General features: G+C 47.6%; 15 non-coding genes across 15 annotated transcripts; 4 read left to right on the top strand and 11 right to left on the bottom strand.

The window, feature by feature from the left end:
• Window positions 1-53: 53 nt before the first annotated feature.
• trnag-ucc (transfer RNA glycine (anticodon UCC)) lies at window positions 54-125 on the bottom strand. Its single transcript has one exon. It is a non-coding gene; the product is annotated as a tRNA-Gly (tRNA).
• A 2775-nt stretch (window positions 126-2900) lies between these two features.
• Window positions 2901-2972, bottom strand: trnag-ucc (transfer RNA glycine (anticodon UCC)). The gene has a single exon. It is a non-coding gene; the product is annotated as a tRNA-Gly (tRNA).
• Window positions 2973-4324: 1352 nt separating this feature from the next.
• trnag-ucc (transfer RNA glycine (anticodon UCC)) lies at window positions 4325-4396 on the bottom strand. Its single transcript has one exon. It is a non-coding gene; the product is annotated as a tRNA-Gly (tRNA).
• Window positions 4397-5748: 1352 nt separating this feature from the next.
• Window positions 5749-5820, bottom strand: trnag-ucc (transfer RNA glycine (anticodon UCC)). Its single transcript has one exon. It is a non-coding gene; the product is annotated as a tRNA-Gly (tRNA).
• An 892-nt stretch (window positions 5821-6712) lies between these two features.
• On the top strand, window positions 6713-6785 carry trnav-uac (transfer RNA valine (anticodon UAC)). Its single transcript has one exon. It is a non-coding gene; the product is annotated as a tRNA-Val (tRNA).
• Window positions 6786-8946: 2161 nt separating this feature from the next.
• Window positions 8947-9018, bottom strand: trnag-ucc (transfer RNA glycine (anticodon UCC)). The gene has a single exon. It is a non-coding gene; the product is annotated as a tRNA-Gly (tRNA).
• A 1352-nt stretch (window positions 9019-10370) lies between these two features.
• On the bottom strand, window positions 10371-10442 carry trnag-ucc (transfer RNA glycine (anticodon UCC)). Its single transcript has one exon. It is a non-coding gene; the product is annotated as a tRNA-Gly (tRNA).
• A 1351-nt stretch (window positions 10443-11793) lies between these two features.
• On the bottom strand, window positions 11794-11865 carry trnag-ucc (transfer RNA glycine (anticodon UCC)). The gene has a single exon. It is a non-coding gene; the product is annotated as a tRNA-Gly (tRNA).
• Window positions 11866-13217: 1352 nt separating this feature from the next.
• trnag-ucc (transfer RNA glycine (anticodon UCC)) lies at window positions 13218-13289 on the bottom strand. Its single transcript has one exon. It is a non-coding gene; the product is annotated as a tRNA-Gly (tRNA).
• A 1352-nt stretch (window positions 13290-14641) lies between these two features.
• On the bottom strand, window positions 14642-14713 carry trnag-ucc (transfer RNA glycine (anticodon UCC)). Its single transcript has one exon. It is a non-coding gene; the product is annotated as a tRNA-Gly (tRNA).
• A 2924-nt stretch (window positions 14714-17637) lies between these two features.
• Window positions 17638-17709, top strand: trnad-guc (transfer RNA aspartic acid (anticodon GUC)). Its single transcript has one exon. It is a non-coding gene; the product is annotated as a tRNA-Asp (tRNA).
• Window positions 17710-19061: 1352 nt separating this feature from the next.
• trnad-guc (transfer RNA aspartic acid (anticodon GUC)) lies at window positions 19062-19133 on the top strand. Its single transcript has one exon. It is a non-coding gene; the product is annotated as a tRNA-Asp (tRNA).
• Window positions 19134-19226: 93 nt separating this feature from the next.
• On the bottom strand, window positions 19227-19298 carry trnag-ucc (transfer RNA glycine (anticodon UCC)). The gene has a single exon. It is a non-coding gene; the product is annotated as a tRNA-Gly (tRNA).
• A 1184-nt stretch (window positions 19299-20482) lies between these two features.
• trnad-guc (transfer RNA aspartic acid (anticodon GUC)) lies at window positions 20483-20554 on the top strand. The gene has a single exon. It is a non-coding gene; the product is annotated as a tRNA-Asp (tRNA).
• A 93-nt stretch (window positions 20555-20647) lies between these two features.
• trnag-ucc (transfer RNA glycine (anticodon UCC)) lies at window positions 20648-20719 on the bottom strand. The gene has a single exon. It is a non-coding gene; the product is annotated as a tRNA-Gly (tRNA).
• Window positions 20720-20771: the final 52 nt, after the last annotated feature.

The raw sequence follows: 20771 nt of genomic DNA, 5'->3' as shown, positions 1-20771 counted from the left end.
GGAAACATAGCTTGAAAAACAAAATGTTGCCAAGTACAATGCGCCAAAAGCGATGCATTGGCCGGGAATCGAACCCAGGTCAACTGCTTGGAAGGCAGCTATGCTCACCACTATACCACCAATGCTACACACTTAACCACAGAAAGTGCAATACACAGTCACCTGACCAAGTCCTTCAAACGGATAAAGAGATTCCTTTCAAAAGGAGTCAAACTGCTGAAAGGAACAGCTTGACAGGCTGATGCACACAACTGCAGAGCTGCTACCTCAGCCCTGATCCACATTTTTGTCTGATGCAAAATAGGACCCAGCTATGCCTTCTTAAGCAGTGAAGTGGACAGTATCTATGCCTTTCACGCGGAAGACAAGGATTGGATTCCCCGATGGAGAGGTTGTCTTTTATTCTGTTCTTTGGACAGAAGTGTAAAACTGTACGAAACAAATCTTTGCCAAGTGTGACGAGCCAAAGGTCCTGAGTTTGCCTAGAAAACCGACCCGGGGCAACAGCTTGGAGGCAGCTATGCTATCACCTGTGTCACCAACGCTGCAAAAGCCACCGATGTTGACTCTGTTTCAAGGTCGGAGGTACAAAGTTTCAGGTGGGACGTTGGTCCCGAAATCTGTCATTGTCATTGTAGGACACAAGCACACAATTGCCCAGGGCCTGCTTTCTGTAGTGTAGTGGTTATCAAGTTTGCTTTACACGCGAAAGGTCCCTGGTTGAAACTAGGCTGAAACAATGACTTTTGGGTTGGATTTTGATAGTTCTAGTTTTCGTTTTGGCCCCTCTGGCAGTCACACTGTTAAAAGCAACCCTGGAGAATGCAGGCATCGATCCTGCTACCGCTTACACGCTGAGCCAGCGCTTCACCATTTGAGGTAATTCCCCCTGGGGAAGAATTTGATGTTTGCCTGTCATGGCAAGAACATAACAATTTACAAGGTCAAAGAGTGCTGGCAGTCCACGCCTACGCTCTTTGGACTTTGATTCTAGCGATCCGAGTTCAAATCCCGATGGATCCTGCCTTTCCGAAAAGATAAAAAAGGTGCGTTGCCTTTGTACTCCATGTCATGCTTCAGAAAAGAAAAGCCACTGTGCATTAGTGACTCAAGGGCATGGAGTTTGCTGACAATATTTGAGATGTTGAGACGCCGGACCAAGTCCTTCAACTGATGAAGAATTTCCTTTCAAAAGGAGTCAGACTTCTGAAAGAATGAGCATGACAGACTGATGCAGAAAGGTGCAGATCTGCAACCTCAGCCCAGATCCGCACTGTCATCTGTTGCAGAAGAACCTCAGCCAGTGGCTTCCTCGTTAGTATAGTGGATAGTATCTCCCCCTGTCACGCGGAAAACCGGGGTTCGATTCCCCGACGGGGAGATTTTGATTTTTTTTACGGTTCTAACGACAGACGTGATAGAGGGCAACATAGCTTGAAAAACAAAATGTTGCCAAGTACAATGCGCCAAAAGCCATGCATTGGCCGGGAATCGAAGCCAGGTCAACTGCTTGGAAGGCAGCTATGCTCACCACTATACCACCAATGCTACACACTTAACCACAGAAAGTGCAATACACAGTCACCTGACCAAGTCCTTCAAACGGATAAAGAGATTCCTTTCAAAAGAAGTCAAACTGCTGAAAGGAACAGCTTGACAGGCTGATGCACACAACTGCAGAGCTGCTACCTCAGCCCTGATCCACATTTTTGTCTGATGCAAAATAGGACCCAGCTATGCCTTCTTAAGCAGTGAAGTGGACAGTATCTATGCCTTTCACGCGGAAGACCAGGATTGGATTCCCCGATGGAGAGGTTGTCTTTTATTCTGTTCTTTGGACAGAAGTGTAAAACTGTACGAAACAAATCTTTGCCAAGTGTGACGAGCCAAAGGTCCTGAGTTTGCCTAGAAAACCGACCCGGGGCAACAGCTTGGAGGCAACTATGCTATCACCTGTGTCACCAACGCTGCAAAAGCCACCGATGTTGACTCTGTTTCAAGGTCGGAGGTACAAAGTTTCAGGTGGGATGTTGGTCCCGAAATCTGTCATTGTCATTGTAGGACACAAGCACACAATTGCCCAGGGCCTGCTTTCTGTAGTGTAGTGGTTATCAAGTTTGCTTTACGCGCGAAAGGTCCCTAGTTCGAAAAAAGGCTGAAACAATGACTTTTGGGTTGGATTTTGATAGTTGTAGTTTTCGTTTTGGCCCCTCTGGCGGTCACACTGTTAAAAGCAACCCTGGAGAATGCAGGCATCGATCCTGCTACCGCTTACACGCTGAGCCAGCGCTTCACCATTTGAGGTAATTCCCCCTGGGGAAGAATTTGATGTTTGCCTGTCATGGCAAGAACATAACAATTTACAAGGTCAAAGAGCGCTGGCAGTCCACGCCTACGCTCTCTGGACTTTGATTCTAGCAATCCGAGTTCAAATCCCGATGGATCCTGCCTTTCCGAAAAGACAAAAAAGGTGCGTTGCCTTTGTACTCCATGTCATGCTTCAGAAAAGAAAAGCCACTGTGCAGTAGTCACTCAAGGGCATGGAGTTTGCTGACAATATTTGAGATGTTGAGACGCCGGACCAAGTCCTTCAACTGATGAAGAATTTCCTTTCACAAGGAGTCAGACTTCTGAAAGAATGAGCATGACAGACTGATGCAGAAAGATGCAGATCTGCAACCTCAGCCCAGATCCGCACTGTCATCTGTTGCAGAAGAACCTCAGCCAGTGGCTTCCTCGTTAGTATAGTGGATAGTATCTCCGCCTGTCATGCGGAAAACCGGGGTTCGATTCCCAGACGGGGAGATTTTGATTTTTTTTACGGTTCTAACGACAGACGTGATAGAGGGCAACATAGCTTGAAAAACAAAATGTTGCCAAGTACAATGCGCCAAAAGCCATGAATTGGCCGGGAATCGAACCCGGGTCAACTGCTTGGAAGGCAGCTATGCTCACCACTATACCACCAATGCTACACCCTTATCCACAGAAAGTGCAATACACAGTAACCTGGCCAAGTCCTTCAAACGGATAAAGAGATTCCTTTCAAAAGGAGTCAAACTGCTGAAAGGAACAGCTTGACAGGCTGATGCACACAACTGCAGAGCTGCTACTTCAGCCCTGATCCGCATTGTTGTCTAATGCAAAATAGGACCCAGCTATGCCTTCGTAAGCAGTGAAGTGGACAGTATCTATGCCTTTCACGTGGAAGACAAGGATTGGATTCCCCAATGGAGAGGTTGTCTTTTATTCTGTTCTTTCGACAGAAGTGTAAAAATGTACGAAACAAATCTTTGCCAAGTGTGACGAGCCAAAGGTCCTGCGTTTGCCTAGAAAACCGACCCGGGGCAACAGCTTGGAGGCAGCTATGCTATCACCTGTGTCACCAACGCTGCAAAAGCCACCGATGTTGACTCTGTTTCAAGGTCCGAGGTACAAAGTTTCAGGTGGGACGTTGGTCCCGAAACCTGTCGTTGTCATTGTAGGACACAAGCACACATTTGCCCAGGGCCTGGTTTCTGTAGTGTAGTGGTTATCAAGTTTGCTTTACGCGCGAACGGTCCCTAGTTCGAAACCAGGCTGAAACAATGACTTTTGGGTTGGATTTTGATAGTTGTAGTTTTCGTTTTGGCCCCTCTGGCGGTCACACTGTTAAAAGCAACCCTGGAGAATGCAGGCATCGATCCTGCTACCACTTACACGCTGAGCCAGCGCTCCACCATTTGAGGTAATTCCCCCTGGGGAAGAATTTGATGTTTGCCTGTCATGGCAAGAACATAACAATTTACAAGGTCAAAGAGCGCTGGCAGTCCACGCCTATGCTCTCTGGACTTTGATTCTAGCGATCCGAGTTCAAATCCCGATGGATCCTGCCTTTCCGAAAAGACAAAAAAGGTGTGTGGCCTTTGTACTCAATGTCATGCTTCAGAAAAGAAAAGCCACTGTGCAGTAGTGAGTCAAGGGCATGGAGTTTGCTGACAATATTTGAGATGTTGAGACGCCGGACCAAGTCCTTCAACTGATGAAGAATTTCCTTTCACAAGGAGTCAGACTTCTGAAAGAATGAGCATGACAGACTGATGCAGAAAGATGCAGATCTGCAACCTCAGCCCAGATCCGCACTGTCATCTGTTGCAGAAGAACCTCAGCCAGTGGCTTCCTCGTTAGTATAGTGGATAGTATCTCCGCCTGTCTCGCGGAAGACCGGGGTTCGATTCCCCGACGGGGAGATTGTGATTTTTTTTACGGTTCTAAGGACAGACGTGACAGAGGGGAACAAAGCTTGACGAGCAAAATGTTGCCAAGTACAATGCGCCAAAAGCCATGCATTGGCCGGGAATCGAACCCGGGTCAACTGCTTGGAAGGCAGCTATGCTCACCACTATACCACCAACGCTAAACCCTTAACCACAGAAAGTGCAATACACAGTAACCTGACCAAGTCCTTCAAACGGATAAAGAGATTCCTTTCAAAAGGAGTCAAACTGCTGAAAGGAACAGCTTGACAGGCTGATGCACACAACTGCAGAGCTGCTACCTCAGCCCTGATCCGCATTGTTGTCTGATGCAAAATAGGACCCAGCTATGCCTTCTTAAGGAGTGAAGTGGACAGTATCTATGCCTTTCACGTGGAAGACAAGGATTGGATTCCCCAATGGAGAGGTTGTCTTTTATTCTGTTCTTTCGACAGAAGTGTAAAACTGTACGAAACAAATCTTTGCCAAGTGTGACGAGCCAAAGGTCCTGCGTTTGCCTAGAAAACCGACCCGGGGCAACAGCTTGGAGGCAGCTATGCTATCACCTGTGTCACCAACGCTGCAAAAGCCACCGATGTTGACTCTGTTTCAAGGTCCGAGGTACAAAGTTTCAGGTGGGACGTTGGTCCCGAAATCTGTCATTGTCATTGTAGGACACAAGCACACAATTGCCCAGGGCCTGCTTTCTGTAGTGTAGTGGTTATCAAGTTTGCTTTACGCGCGAAAGGTCCCTGGTTTGAAACTAGGCTGAGACAATGACTTTTGGGTTGGATTTTGATAGTTCTAGTTTTCGTTTTGGCCCCTCTGGCAATCACACTGTTAAAAGCAACCCTGGAGAATGCAGGCATCGATCCTGCTACCGCTTACACGCTGAGCCAGCGCTCCACCATTTGAGGTAATTCCCCCTGGGGAAGAATTTGATGTTTGCCTGTCATGGCAAGAACATAACAATTTACAAGGTCAAAGAGCGCTGGCAGTCCACGCCTACGCTCTCTGGACTTTGATTCCAGCGATCCGAGTTCAAATCCCGATGGATCCTGCCTTTCCGAAAAGACAAAAAAGGTGCGTGGCCTTTGTACTCCATGTCATGCTTCAGAAAAGAAAAGCCACTGTGCAATAGTGACTCAAGGGCACGGAGTTTGCTGACAATATTTAAGATGTTGAGACGCCGGACCAAGTCCTTCAACTGATGAAGAATTTCCTTTCACAAGGAGTCAGACTTCTGAAAGAATGAGCATGACAGACTGATGCAGAAAGATTCAGATCTGCAACCTCAGCCCAGATCCGCACTGTCATCTGTTGCAGAAGAACCTCAGCCGGTGGCTTCCTGGTTAGTATAGTGGATAGTATCTCAGCCTGTCACGCGGAAGACCGGGGTTTGATTCCCCGACGGGGAGATTGTGATTTTTTTTACGGTTCTAAGGACAGACGTGACAGAGGGGAACAAAGCTTGACGAGCAAAATGTTGCCAAGTACAATGCGCCAAAAGCCATGCATTGGCCGGCAATCGAACCCGGGTCAACTGCTTGGAAGGCAGCTATGCTCACCACTATACCACCAACGCTAAACCCTTAACCACAGAAAGTGCAATACACAGTAACCTGACCAAGTCCTTCAAACGGATGAAGAGATTCCTTTCAAAAGGAGTCAAACTGCTGAAAGGAACAGCTTGACAGGCTGATGCACACAACTGCAGAGCTGCTACCTCAGCCCTGATCCACATTTTTGTCTGATGCAAAATAGGACCCAGCTATGCCTTCTAAAGCAGTGAAGTGGACAGTATCTATGCCTTTCACGAGGAAGACCAGGATTGGATTCCCCGATGGAGAGGTTGTCTTTTATTCTGTTCTTTGGACAGAAGTGTAAAACTGTACGAAACAAATCTTTGCCAAGTGTGACGAGCCAAAGGTCCTGAGTTTGCCTAGAAAACCGACCAGGGGCAACAGCTTGGAGGCAGCTATGCTATCACCTGTGTCACCAACGCTGCAAAAGCCACCGATGTTGACTCTGTTTCAAGGTCCGAGGTACAAAGTTTCAGGTGGGACGTTGGTCCCGAAACCTGTCGTTGTCATTGTAGGACACAAGAACACATTTGCCCAGGGCCTGCTTTCTGTAGTGTAGTGGATATCAAGTTTGCTTTGTGTGCGAAAGGTCCCTGGTTTGAAACCAGGCTGAAGCAATGACTTTTGGGTTGGATTTTGATAGTTCTAGTTTTCGTTTTGGCCCCTCTGGCGGTCACACTGTTAAAAGCAACCCTGGAGAATGCAGGCATCGATCCTGCTACCGCTTACACGCTGAGCCAGCGCTCCACCATTTCAGCTAATTCACCCTGGGGAAGAATTTGATGTTTGCCTGTCATGGCAAGAACATAACAATTTACAAGGTCAAAGAGCGCTGGCAGTCCACGCCTACGCTCTCTGGACTTTGATTTCAGCGATCCGAGTGCCCAGGGCCTGGTTTCTGTAGTGTAGTGGTTATCACATTCGCTTTACACGCGAAAGGTCCCTGGTTCGAAACCAGGCAGAAACAGTGACTTTTGGGTTGGATTTTGATAGTTCTAGTTTTCGTTTTGGCCTCTCTGGCGGACACACTGTTAAAAGGAACACTGGAGAATGCAGGCATCGATCCTGCTACCACTTACACGCTGAGCCAGCGCTCCACCATTTCAGCTAATTACCCCTGGGGAAGAATTTGATGTTTGCCTGTCATGGCAAGAACATAACAATTTACAAGGTCAAAGAGCGCTGGCAGTCCACGCCTACACTCTCTGGACTTTCATTCTAGCGTTCCGAGTTCAAATCCCGATGGATCCTGCCTTTCCGAAAAGACAAAAAAGCTGCGTGGCCTTTGTACTCCATGTCATGCTTCAGAAAAGAAAAGCCACTGTGCAGTAGTGACTCAAGGGCATGGAGTTTGCTGACAATATTTGAGATGTTGAGACGCCGGACCAAGTCCTTCAACTGATGAAGAATTTCCTTTCACAAGGAGTCAGACTTCTGAAAGAATGAGCATGACAGACTGATGCAGAAAGATGCAGATCTGCAACCTCAGCCCAGATCCGCACTGTCATCTGTTGCAGAAGAACCTCAGCCAGTGGCTTCCTCGTTAGTATAGTGGATAGTATCTCCCCCTGTCACGCGGAAAACCGGGGTTCGATTCCCCGACGGGGAGATTTTGATTTTTTTTACGGTTCTAACGACAGACGTGATAGAGGGCAACATAGCTTGAAAAACAAAATGTTGCCAAGTACAATGCGCCAAAAGCCATGCATTGGCCGGGAATCGAAGCCAGGTCAACTGCTTGGAAGGCAGCTATGCTCACCACTATACCACCAATGCTACACACTTAACCACAGAAAGTGCAATACACAGTCACCTGACCAAGTCCTTCAAACGGATAAAGAGATTCCTTTCAAAAGGAGTCAAACTGCTGAAAGGAACAGCTTGACAGGCTGATGCACACAACTGCAGAGCTGCTACCTCAGCCCTGATCCACATTTTTGTCTGATGCAAAATAGGACCCAGCTATGCCTTCTTAAGCAGTGAAGTGGACAGTATCTATGCCTTTCACGCGGAAGACCAGGATTGGATTCCCCGATGGAGAGGTTGTCTTTTATTCTGTTCTTTGGACAGAAGTGTAAAACTGTACGAAACAAATCTTTGCCAAGTGTGACGAGCCAAAGGTCCTGAGTTTGCCTAGAAAACCGACCCGGGGCAACAGCTTGGAGGCAGCTATGCTATCACCTGTGTCACCAACGCTGCAAAAGCCACCGATGTTGACTCTGTTTCAAGGTCGGAGGTACAAAGTTTCAGGTGGGACGTTGGTCCCGAAATCTGTCATTGTCATTGTAGGACACAAGCACACAATTGCCCAGGGCCTGCTTTCTGTAGTGTAGTGGTTATCAAGTTTGCTTTACACGCGAAAGGTCCCTGGTTGAAACTAGGCTGAAACAATGACTTTTGGGTTGGATTTTGATAGTTCTAGTTTTCGTTTTGGCCCCTCTGGCAGTCACACTGTTAAAAGCAACCCTGGAGAATGCAGGCATCGATCCTGCTACCGCTTACACGCTGAGCCAGCGCTTCACCATTTGAGGTAATTCCCCCTGGGGAAGAATTTGATGTTTGCCTGTCATGGCAAGAACATAACAATTTACAAGGTCAAAGAGTGCTGGCAGTCCACGCCTACGCTCTTTGGACTTTGATTCTAGCGATCCGAGTTCAAATCCCGATGGATCCTGCCTTTCCGAAAAGATAAAAAAGGTGCGTTGCCTTTGTACTCCATGTCATGCTTCAGAAAAGAAAAGCCACTGTGCATTAGTGACTCAAGGGCATGGAGTTTGCTGACAATATTTGAGATGTTGAGACGCCGGACCAAGTCCTTCAACTGATGAAGAATTTCCTTTCACAAGGAGTCAGACTTCTGAAAGAATGAGCATGACAGACTGATGCAGAAAGGTGCAGATCTGCAACCTCAGCCCAGATCCGCACTGTCATCTGTTGCAGAAGAACCTCAGCCAGTGGCTTCCTCGTTAGTATAGTGGATAGTATCTCCCCCTGTCACGCGGAAAACCGGGGTTCGATTCCCCGACGGGGAGATTTTGATTTTTTTTACGGTTCTAACGACAGACGTGATAGAGGGCAACATAGCTTGAAAAACAAAATGTTGCCAAGTACAATGCGCCAAAAGGCCATGCATTGGCCGGGAATCGAACCCAGGTCAACTGCTTGGAAGGCAGCTATGCTCACCACTATACCACCAATGCTACACACTTAACCACACAAAGTGCAATACACAGTCACCTGACCAAGTCCTTCAAACGGATAAAGAGATTCCTTTCAAAAGAAGTCAAACTGCTGAAAGGAACAGCTTGACAGGCTGATGCACACAACTGCAGAGCTGCTACCTCAGCCCTGATCCACATTTTTGTCTGATGCAAAATAGGACCCAGCTATGCCTTCTTAAGCAGTGAAGTGGACAGTATCTATGCCTTTCACGCGGAAGACCAGGATTGGATTCCCCGATGGAGAGGTTGTCTTTTATTCTGTTCTTTGGACAGAAGTGTAAAACTGTACGAAACAAATCTTTGCCAAGTGTGACGAGCCAAAGGTCCTGAGTTTGCCTAGAAAACCGACCCGGGGCAACAGCTTGGAGGCAACTATGCTATCACCTGTGTCACCAACGCTGCAAAAGCCACCGATGTTGACTCTGTTTCAAGGTCGGAGGTACAAAGTTTCAGGTGGGATGTTGGTCCCGAAATCTGTCATTGTCATTGTAGGACACAAGCACACAATTGCCCAGGGCCTGCTTTCTGTAGTGTAGTGGTTATCAAGTTTGCTTTACGCGCGAAAGGTCCCTAGTTCGAAAAAAGGCTGAAACAATGACTTTTGGGTTGGATTTTGATAGTTGTAGTTTTCGTTTTGGCCCCTCTGGCGGTCACACTGTTAAAAGCAACCCTGGAGAATGCAGGCATCGATCCTGCTACCGCTTACACGCTGAGCCAGCGCTTCACCATTTGAGGTAATTCCCCCTGGGGAAGAATTTGATGTTTGCCTGTCATGGCAAGAACATAACAATTTACAAGGTCAAAGAGCGCTGGCAGTCCACGCCTACGCTCTCTGGACTTTGATTCTAGCAATCCGAGTTCAAATCCCGATGGATCCTGCCTTTCCGAAAAGACAAAAAAGGTGCGTTGCCTTTGTACTCCATGTCATGCTTCAGAAAAGAAAAGCCACTGTGCAGTAGTCACTCAAGGGCATGGAGTTTGCTGACAATATTTGAGATGTTGAGACGCCGGACCAAGTCCTTCAACTGATGAAGAATTTCCTTTCACAAGGAGTCAGACTTCTGAAAGAATGAGCATGACAGACTGATGCAGAAAGATGCAGATCTGCAACCTCAGCCCAGATCCGCACTGTCATCTGTTGCAGAAGAACCTCAGCCAGTGGCTTCCTCGTTAGTATAGTGGATAGTATCTCCGCCTGTCACGCGGAAAACCGGGGTTCGATTCCCCGACGGGGAGATTGTGATTTTTTTTACGGTTCTAAGGACAGACGTGACAGAGGGGAACAAAGCTTGACGAGCAAAATGTTGCCAAGTACAATGCGCCAAAAGCCATGCATTGGCCGGGAATCGAACCCGGGTCAACTGCTTGGAAGGCAGCTATGCTCACCACTATACCACCAACGCTAAACCCTTAACCACAGAAAGTGCAATACACAGTAACCTGACCAAGTCCTTCAAACGGATAAAGAGATTCCTTTCAAAAGGAGTCAAACTGCTGAAAGGAACAGCTTGACAGGCTGATGCACACAACTGCAGAGCTGCTACCTCAGCCCTGATCCGCATTGTTGTCTGATGCAAAATAGGACCCAGCTATGCCTTCTTAAGGAGTGAAGTGGACAGTATCTATGCCTTTCACGTGGAAGACAAGGATTGGATTCCCCAATGGAGAGGTTGTCTTTTATTCTGTTCTTTCGACAGAAGTGTAAAACTGTACGAAACAAATCTTTGCCAAGTGTGACGAGCCAAAGGTCCTGCGTTTGCCTAGAAAACCGACCCGGGGCAACAGCTTGGAGGCAGCTATGCTATCACCTGTGTCACCAACGCTGCAAAAGCCACCGATGTTGACTCTGTTTCAAGGTCCGAGGTACAAAGTTTCAGGTGGGACGTTGGTCCCGAAACCTGTCGTTGTCATTGTAGGACACAAGCACACATTTGCCCAGGGCCTGCTTTCTGTAGTGTAGTGGTTATCAAGTTTGCTTTACGCGCGAAAGGTCCCTGGTTGAAACTAGGCTGAAACAATGACTTTTGGGTTGGATTTTGATAGTTCTAGTTTTCGTTTTGGCCCCTCTGGCAGTCACACTGTTAAAAGCAACCCTGGAGAATGCAGGCATCGATCCTGCTACCGCTTACACGCTGAGCCAGCGCTTCACCATTTGAGGTAATTCCCCCTGGGGAAGAATTTGATGTTTGCCTGTCATGGCAAGAACATAACAATTTACAAGGTCAAAGAGCGCTGGCAGTCCACGCCTACGCTCTCTGGACTTTGATTCTAGCGATCCGAGTTCAAATCCCGATGGATCCTGCCTTTCCGAAAAGACAAAAAAGGTGCGTGGCCTTTGTACTCCATGTCATGCTTCAGAAAAGAAAAGCCACTGTGCAGTAGTGACTCAAGGGCATGGAGTTTGCTGACAATATTTGAGATGTTGAGACGCCGGACCAAGTCCTTCAACTGATGAAGAATTTCCTTTCACAAGGAGTCAGACTTCTGAAAGAATGAGCATGACAGACTGATGCAGAAAGATGCAGATCTGCAACCTCAGCCCAGATCCGCACTGTCATCTGTTGCAGAAGAACCTCAGCCAGTGGCTTCCTCGTTAGTATAGTGGATAGTATCTCCGCCTGTCACGTGGAAGATCGGGGTTCGATTCCCCGACGGGGAGATTGTGATTTTTTTTACGGTTCTAAGGACAGACGTGACAGAGGGGAACAAAGCTTGACGAGCAAAATGTTGCCAAGTACAATGCGCCAAAAGCCATGCATTGGCCGGGAATCGAACCCGGGTCAACTGCTTGGAAGGCAGCTATGCTCACCACTATACCACCAATGCTACACACTTAACCACACAAAGTGCAATACACAGTCACCTGACCAAGTCCTTCAAACGGATAAAGAGATTCCTTTCAAAAGGAGTCAAACTGCTGAAAGGAACAGCTTGACAGGCTGATGCACACAACTGCAGAGCTGCTACCTCAGCCCTTATCCACATTTTTGTCTGATGCAAAATAGGACCCAGCTATGCCTTCTTAAGCAGTGAAGTGGACAGTATCTATGCCTTTCACGCGGAAGACCAGGATTGGATTCCCCGATGGAGAGGTTGTCTTTTATTCTGTTCTTTGGACAGAAGTGTAAGACTGTACGAAACAAATCTTTGCCAAGTGTGACGAGCCAAAGGTCCTGAGTTTGCCTAGAAAACCGACCCGGGGCAACAGCTTGGAGGCAGCTATGCTATCACCTGTGTCACCAACGCTGCAAAAGCCACCGATGTTGACTCTGTTTCAAGGTCGGAGGTACAAAGTTTCAGGTGGGACGTTGGTCCCGAAATCTGTCATTGTCATTGTAGGACACAAGCACACAATTGCCCAGGGCTTGCTTTCTGTAGTGTAGTGGTTATCAAGTTTGCTTTACGCGCGAAAGGTCCCTAGTTCGAAACCAGGCTGAAACAATCACTTTTGGGTTGGATTTTGATAGTTGTAGTTTTCGTTTTGGCCCCTCTGGCGGTCACACTGTTAAAAGCAACCCTGGAGAATGCAGGCATCGATCCTGCTACCACTTACACGCTGAGCCAGCGCTCCATCATTTGAGGTAATTCCCCCTGGGGAAGAATTTGATGTTTGCCTGTCATGGCAAGAACATAACAATTTACAAGGTCAAAGAGCGCTGGCAGTCCACGCCTACGCTCTCTGGACTTTGATTCCAGCGATCCGAGTTCAAATCCCGATGGATCCTGCCTTTCCGAAAAGACAAAAAAGGTGCGTGGCCTTTGTACTCCATGTCATGCTTCAGAAAAGAAAAGCCACTGTGCAATAGTGACTCAAGGGCACGGAGTTTGCTGACAATATTTAAGATGTTGAGACGCCGGACCAAGTCCTTCAACTGATGAAGAATTTCCTTTCACAAGGAGTCAGACTTCTGAAAGAATGAGCATGACAGACTGATGCAGAAAGATGCAGATCTGCAACCTCAGCCCAGATCCGCACTGTCATCTGTTGCAGAAGAACGTCAGCTAGTGGCTTCCTCGTTAGTATAGTGGATAGTATCTCCGCCTGTCACGCGGAAAACCGGGGTTCGATTCCCCGACGGGGAGATTGTGATTTTTTTTACTGTTCTAACGACAGACATGATAGAGGGGAACATAGCTTGAAAAACAAAATGTTGCCAAGTACAATGCGCCAAAAGCCATGCATTGGCCGGGAATCGAACCCAGGTCAACTGCTTGGAAGGCAGCTATGCTCACCACTATACCACCAATGCTAAACCCTTATCCACAGAAAGTGCAATACACAGTAACCTGGCCAAGTCCTTCAAACGGATAAAGAGATTCCTTTCAAAAGGAGTCAAACTGCTGAAAGGAACAGCTTGACAGGCTGATGCACACAACTGCAGAGCTGCTACCTCAGCCCTGATCCACATTTTTGTCTGATGCAAAATAGGACCCAGCTATGCCTTCTTAAGCAGTGAAGTGGACAGTATCTATGCCTTTCACGCGGAAGACCAGGATTGGATTCCCCGATGGAGAGGTTGTCTTTTATTCTGTTCTTTGGACAGAAGTGTAAAACTGTACGAAACAAATCTTTGCCAAGTGTGACGAGCCAAAGGTCCTGAGTTTGCCTAGAAAACCGACCCGGGGCAACAGCTTGGAGGCAGCTATGCTATCACCTGTGTCACCAACGCTGCAAAAGCCACCGATGTTGACTCTGTTTCAAGGTCGGAGGTACAAAGTTTCAGGTGGGACGTTGGTCCCGAAATCTGTCATTGTCATTGTAGGACACAAGCACACAATTGCCCAGGGCCTGCTTTCTGTAGTGTAGTGGTTATCAAGTTTGCTTTACGCGCGAAAGGTCCCTGGTTTGAAACTAGGCTGAGACAATGACTTTTGGGTTGGATTTTGATAGTTCTAGTTTTCGTTTTGGCCCCTCTGGCAATCACACTGTTAAAAGCAACCCTGGAGAATGCAGGCATCGATCCTGCTACCGCTTACACGCTGAGCCAGCGCTCCACCATTTGAGGTAATTCCCCCTGGGGAAGAATTTGATGTTTGCCTGTCATGGCAAGAACATAACAATTTACAAGGTCAAAGAGCGCTGGCAGTCCACGCCTACGCTCTCTGGACTTTGATTCCAGCGATCCGAGTTCAAATCCCGATGGATCCTGCCTTTCCGAAAAGACAAAAAAGGTGCGTGGCCTTTGTACTCCATGTCATGCTTCAGAAAAGAAAAGCCACTGTGCAATAGTGACTCAAGGGCACGGAGTTTGCTGACAATATTTAAGATGTTGAGACGCCGGACCAAGTCCTTCAACTGATGAAGAATTTCCTTTCACAAGGAGTCAGACTTCTGAAAGAATGAGCATGACAGACTGATGCAGAAAGATTCAGATCTGCAACCTCAGCCCAGATCCGCACTGTCATCTGTTGCAGAAGAACCTCAGCCGGTGGCTTCCTGGTTAGTATAGTGGATAGTATCTCAGCCTGTCACGCGGAAGACCGGGGTTCGATTCCCCGACGGGGAGATTGTGATTTTTTTTACGGTTCTAAGGACAGACGTGACAGAGGGGAACAAAGCTTGACGAGCAAAATGTTGCCAAGTACAATGCGCCAAAAGCCATGCATTGGCCGGGAATCGAACCCGGGTCAACTGCTTGGAAGGCAGCTATGCTCACCACTATACCACCAACGCTAAACCCTTAACCACAGAAAGTGCAATACACAGTAACCTGACCAAGTCCTTCAAACGGATAAAGAGATTCCTTTCAAAAGGAGTCAAACTGCTGAAAGGAACAGCTTGACAGGCTGATGCACACAACTGCAGAGCTGCTACCTCAGCCCTGATCCACATTGTTGTCTGATGCAAAATAGGACCCAGCTATGCCTCCTTAAGCAGTGAAGTGGACAGTATCTATGCCTTTCACGCGGAAGACCGGGATTGGATTCCCCGATGGAGAGGTTGTCTTTTATTCTGTTCTTTCGACAGAAGTGTAAAAATGTACGAAACAAATCTTTGCCAAGTGTGACGAACCAAAGGTCCTGCGTTTGCCTGGAAACCGACCCGGGGCAACAGCTTGGAGGCAGCTATGCTATCACCTGTGTCACCAACGCTGCAAAAGCCACCGATGTTGACTCTGTTTCAAGGTCCGAGGTACAAAGTTTCAGGTGGGACGTTGGTCCCGAAGCCTGTCGTTGTCATTGTAGGACACAAGCACACATTTGCCCAGGGCCTGCTTTCTGTAGTGTAGTGGTTATCAAGTTTGCTTTACGTGCGAAAGGTCCCTGGTACGAAACCAGGCTGAAACAACGACTTTTGGGTTGGATTTTGATAGTTCTAGTTTTCGTTTTGGCCCCTCTGGCGGTCACACTATTAAAAGCAACCCTGGAGAATGCAGGCTTCGATCCTGCTACCGCTTACACGCTGAGCCAGCACTCCACCATTTCAGCTAATTCCCCCTGGGGAAGAATTTGATGTTTGCCTGTCATGGCAAGAACATAACAATTTACAAGGTCAAAGAGCGCTGGCAGTCCACGCCTACGCTCTCTGGACTTTGATTCCAGCGATCCGAGTTCAAATCCAGATGGATCCCGCCTTTCCGAAAAGACAAAAAAGGTGCGTGGCCTTTGTACTCCATGTCATGCTTCAGAAAAGAAAAGCCACTGTGCAGTAGTGACTCAAGGGCATGGAGTTCGCTGACAATATTTGAGATGTTGAGACGCCGGACCAAGTCCTTCAACTGATGAAGAAATTCCTTTCACAAGGAGTCAGACTTCTGAAAGAATGAGCATGACAGACTGATGCAGAAAGATGCAGATCTGCAACCTCAGCCCAGATCCGCACTGTCATCTGTTGCAGAAGAACCTCAGCCAGTGGCTTCCTCGTTAGTACAGTGGATAGTATCTCCGCCTGTCACGCGGAATACCGGGGTTTGATTTCCCGATGGGGAGATTGTGATTTTTTTTACGGTTCTAACGACAGACGTGACAGAGGGGAACAAAGCTGGACAAGCAAAATGTTGCCAAGTACAATGCGCCAAAAGCCATGCATTGGCCGGGAATCGAAGCCAGGTCAACTGCTTGGAAGGCAGCTATGCTCACCACTATACCACCAATGCTACACCCTTAACCACTGAAAGTGCAATACACAGTAACCTGGCCAAGTCCTTCAAACGGATAAAGAGATTCCTTTCAAAAGGAGTCAAACTGCTGAAAGGAACAGTTTCACAGGCTGATGCACACAACTGCAGAGCTGCTACCTCAGCCCTGATCCGCATTGTTGTCTGATGCAAAATAGGACCCAGCTATGCCTTCGTAAGCAGTGAACTGGACAGTATCTATGCCTTTCACGCGGAAGACCAGGATTGGATTCCCCGATAGAGAGGTTGTCTTTTATTCTGTTCTTTGGACAGAAGTGTAAAACTGTACGAAACAAATCTTTGCCAAGTGTGACGAGCCAAAGGTCCTGAGTTTGCCTAGAAAACCGACCCGGGGCAACAGCTTGGAGGCAGCTATGCTATCACCTGTGTCACCAATGCTGCAAAAGCCACCGATGTTGACTCTGTTTCAAGGTCCGAGGTACAAAGTTTCAGGTGGGACGTTGGTCCCGAAACCTGTCGTTGTCATTGTAGGACACAAGCACACATTTGCCCAGGGCCTGCTTTCTGTAGTGTAGTGGTTTTCAAGTTTGCTTTACGCGCGAAAGGTCCCTGGTTCGAAACTAGGCTGGAACAATTCAAGATTCAAGATTCAAAGCTTTATTGTCATATGCACAGTAAGGAAACTAGTTTCCCTGTACAATGAAATTCTTACTTTGCTGCCCACATTGGATGTCATAGAATAAAAGTAAAAGTATAAATATAAATAGACAAATAACAAGGATCAAGAATTAAACATTCAGAGAATATATAAAATAAAAATATAAAATGTAAACAATTTAGAATTATACAGGCTATATACATTGTGCAGGTGTGTGCTACATTAGTTACATTGTAACAGTCTGTAGTAAAGTGGTGTTTGTGCAAAATGAGCTGAAATATAACCATAACAATGACTTTTGGGTTGGATTTTGATAGTTCTAGTTTTCGTTTTGGCCCCTCTGGCGGTCACACTGTTAAAAGCAACCCTGGAGAATGCAGGCATCGATCCTGCTACCACTTACACGCTGAGCCAGCGCTCCACCATTTGAGGTAATTCCCCCTGGGGAAGAATTTGATGTTTGCCTGTCATGGCAAGAACATAACAATTTACAAGGTGAAAGAGCGCTGGCAGTCCACGCCTACGCTCTCTGGACTTTGATTCTAGCGATCCGAGTTCAAATCCCGATGGATCCTGCCTTTCCGAAAAGACAAAAAAGGTGCGTGGCCTTTGTACTCCATGTCATGCTTCAGAAAAGAAAAGCCACTGTGCAGTAGTGACTCAAGGGCATGGAGTTTGCTGACAATATTTGAGATGTTGAGACGCCGGACCAAGTCCTTCAACTGATGAAGAATTTCCTTTCACAAGGAGTCAGACTTCTGAAAGAATGAGCATGACAGACTGATGCAGAAAGATGCAGATCTGCAACCTCAGCCCAGATCCGCACTGTCATCTGTTGCAGAAGAACCGCAGCCAGGGGCTTCCTCGTTAGTATAGTGGATAGTATCTCCGCCTGTCACGCGGAAGACCGGGGTTCGATTCCCCGACGGGGAGATTATGATTTTTTTTACGGTTCTAACGACAGACGTGACAGAGGGGATCAAAGCTTGACAAGCAAAATGTTGCCAAGTACAATGCGCCAAAAGCCATGCATTGGCCGGGAATCGAAGCCAGGTCAACTGCTTGGAAGGCAGCTATGCTCACCACTATACCACCAATGCTACACCCTTAACCACAGAAAGTGCAATACACAGTAACCTGGCCAAGTCCTTCAAACGGATAAAGAGATTCCTTTCAAAATTAGTCAAACTGCTGAAAGGAACAGCTTGACAGGCTGATGCACACAACTGCAGAGCTGCTACCTCAGCCCTGATCCACATTGTTGTCTGATGCAAAATAGGACCCAGCTATGCCTTCTTAAGCAGTGAAGTGGACAGTATCTATGCCTTTCACGCGGAAGACCAGGATTGGATTCCCCGATGGAGAGGTTGTCTTTTATTCTGTTCTTTCGACAGAAGTGTAAAACTGTACGAAACAAATCTTTGCCAAGTGTGACGAGCCAAAGGTCCTGAGTTTGCCTAGAAAACCGACCCGGGGCAACAGCTTGGAGGCAGCTATGCTATCACCTGTGTCACCAATGCTGCAAAAGCCACCGATGTTGACTCTGTTTCAAGGTCCGAGGTACAAAGTTTCAGGTGGGACGTTGGTCCCGAAACCTGTCGTTGTCATTGTAGGACACAAGCACACATTTGCCCAGGGCCTGCTTTCTGTAGTGTAGTGGTTATCAAGTTTGCTTTACGCGCGAAAGGTCCCTGGTTCGAAACTAGGCTGGAACAATGACTTTTGGGTTGGATTTTGATAGTTCTAGTTTTCGTTTTGGCCCCTCTGGCGGTCACACTGTTAAAAGCAACCCTGGAGAATGCAGGCATCGATCCTGCTACCGCTTACACGCTGAGCCAGCGCTCCACCATTTGAGGTAATTCCCCCTGGGGAAGAATTTGATGTTTGCCTGTCATGGCAAGAACATAACAATTTACAAGGTCAAAGAGCGCTGGCAGTCCACGCCTACGCTCTCTGGACTTTGATTCTAGCGTTCCGAGTTCAAATCCCGATGGATCCTGTCTTTCCGAAAAGACAAAAAAGGGGCGTGGCCTTTGTACTCCATGTCATGCTTCAGAAAAGAAAAGCCACTGTGCAGTAGTGACTCAAGGGCATGGTGTTTGCTGACAATATTTGAGATGTTGAGATGCCTGACCAAGTCCTTCAACTGAGAAAGAGTTTCCTTTCACAAGGAGTCAGACTTCTGAAAGAATGAGCATGACAGACTGATGCAGAAAGATGCAGATCTGCAACCTCAGCCCAGATCCGTACTGTCATCTGTTGCTGAAGAACCTCACCCAGGGGCTTCCTCGTTAGTATAGTGGTTAGTATCTCCGCCTGTCACGTGGAAGACCGGGGTTCGATTCCCCGACGGGGAGATTGTGATTTTTTTCGGTTCTAACGACAGACGTGACAGAGGCGGCCAAAGCTTGAAAAGCAAAATGTTGCCAAGTACAATGCGCCAAAAGCCATGCATTGGCCGGGAATCGAACCCGGGTCAACTGCTTGGAAGGCAGCTATGCTCACCACTATACCACCAATGCTACACACTTAACCACAGAAAGTGCAATACACAGTAACCTGGCCAAGTCCTTCAAACAGATGAAGAGATTCCTTTCAAAAGGAGTCAAACTGCTGAAAGGAACAGTTTCACAGGCTGATGCACACAACTGCAGAGCTGCTACCTCAGCCCTGATCCGCATTGTTGTCTGATGCAAAATAGGACCCAGCTATGCCTTCGTAAGCAGTGAAGTGGACAGTATCTATGCCTTTCACGCGGAAGACCGGGATTGGATTCCCCGATGGAGAGGTTGTCTTTTATTCTGTTCTTTCGACAGAAGTGTAAAAATGTACGAAACAAATCTTTGCCAAGTGTGACGAACCAAAGGTCCTGCGTTTGCCTGGAAACCGACCCGGGGCAACAGCTTGGAGGCAGCTATGCTATCACCTGTGTCACCAACGCTGCAAAAGCCACCGATGTTGACTCTGTTTCAAGGACCGAGGTACAAAGTTTCAGGTGGGACGTTGGTCCCGAAACCTGTCGTTGTCATTGTAGGACACAAGCACACAACTGCCCAGGGCCTGGTTTCTGTAGTGTAGTGGTTGTCGCGTTCGCTTTACACGCAAAAGGTCCCTGGTTTGAAACCAGGCAGATACAGTGACTTTTGGGTTGGATTTTGATAGTTCTAGTTTTCGTTTTGGCCTCTCTGGCGGACACACTGTTAAAAGGGACACTGGAGAATGCAGGCATCGATCCTGCTACCACTTACACGCTGAGCCAGCGCTCCACCATTTGAGCTAATTACCCCTGGGGAAGAATTTGATGTTTGCCTGTCATGGCAAGAACATAACAATTTACAAGGTCAAAGAGCGCTGGCAGTCCACGCCTACACTCTCTGGACTTTCATTCTAGCGTTCCGAGTTCAAATCCCGATGGATCCTGTCTTTCCGAAAAGACAAAAAAGGGGCGTTGCCTTTGTACTCCATGTCATGCTTCAGAAAAGAAAAGCCACTGTGCAGTAGTGACTCAAGGGCATGGTGTTTGCTGACAATATTTGAGATGTTGAGATGCCTGACCAAGTCCTTCAACTGAGAAAGAGTTTCCTTTCACAAGGAGTCAGACTTCTGAAAGAATGAGCATGACAGACTGATGCAGAAAGATGCAGATCTGCAACCTCAGCCCAGATCCGTACTGTCATCTGTTGCTGAAGAACCTCACCCAGGGGCTTCCTCGTTAGTATAGTGGATAGTATCTCCGCCTGTCACGCGGAAGACCGGGGTTCGATTCCCCGACGGGGAGATTGTGATTTTTTTCGGTTCTAACGACAGACGTGACAGAGGCGGCCAAAGCTTGAAAAGCAAAATGTTGCCAAGTACAATGCGCCAAAAGCCATGCATTGGCCGGGAATCGAACCCGGGTCAACTGCTTGGAAGGCAGCTATGCTCACCACTATACCACCAATGCTACACATTTAACCACAGAAAGAGCAATACACAGTAACCTGGCCAAGTCCTTC

Source organism: Salminus brasiliensis, chromosome 2, assembly GCF_030463535.1.
Source record: "Salminus brasiliensis chromosome 2, fSalBra1.hap2, whole genome shotgun sequence".
NCBI classification, from domain to species: Eukaryota; Metazoa; Chordata; class Actinopteri; order Characiformes; family Bryconidae; genus Salminus; species Salminus brasiliensis.
Note: the sequence above shows the minus strand (reverse complement) of the source record. Positions and strands in the feature narration are given on the sequence as shown.